Source organism: Orycteropus afer, unplaced genomic scaffold (genome assembly GCF_000298275.1).
Source record: "Orycteropus afer afer isolate SDZICR_OR568_19922 unplaced genomic scaffold, OryAfe1.0 scaffold00697, whole genome shotgun sequence".
NCBI classification, from domain to species: domain Eukaryota; kingdom Metazoa; phylum Chordata; class Mammalia; order Tubulidentata; family Orycteropodidae; genus Orycteropus; species Orycteropus afer.
Window position 1 is genome coordinate 654,357 of NW_006922284.1, and position 943 is coordinate 655,299.

Genomic DNA, 943 nt, shown 5'->3' on the forward strand with positions numbered 1-943 from the left:
AACCATTGGTATAGAAAGAATAAGTCCAAGCTGCACTGAAGGCATTGTTGAAGAAACAAAGTTCCAGCGTCTGACAGAATACTAATTGAAATGTTTCAATAAATGGATGCAATATTGGAAGTGCTAACTCATGTATGCCAAAAAATCTGGAAGACAGCTACTTGGCCAACCAATAGGAAAAGATCAATATTTTCGCCCATTCCAAAGAAAGGTGAGCCAACAGAATGCAGAGATTATCAAACAATATCAGTATCACATGCAAGTAAAGGTTTGCTGAAAATATTCAAAAATAGTTGCAGCAGTACATAGAGAAAACCTGTCAGAAATTCAAGCCAGATTCAGAAGATAATGTGGAAAAATGGGTATCATCAATGATGTCAGATGGATCTTGGCTGAAAGCAGAGAATACCAGAAAAATGTTTACCTGTGTTTTATTGCCTATGCAAAGGCATTCAACTGGGTGGATCATAAAAAATTATGGATAATATTTCAAAGAATGGGAATTCCAGAACACTTAATTGTGTACACAAGGAACCTGTACATAGACCAAGAAGCAGTCATTCAAACAGAACAAAGGGATACCGCACAGTTTGAAATCAGGCATGGTGTGTATCAGAGTTGTATCCTTTCACCATACTTATTTGATCTGTATGCTGAGCAAATAATCTGCGAAGCTGTTACTGACAAAGAATATGACATAATGATTGGAGGAAGACTCATTTACAGCTTTGGATATGCAGATGACACAACTTTACTTGCTAAAAGTGAAGAGGACGTGAATGAATATCAAAGACTATAGCTTTCAGTATGGATTACAGCTTAACATAAAGAAAAGAAAAATCATAACTGAACCAATAAGCAATATTATAATAAACAGAGAAAAGATTGAAGTTGTTCAGTATTTCATTTAACTTTGATCCACAATCAATGCCCTTGGAAACAG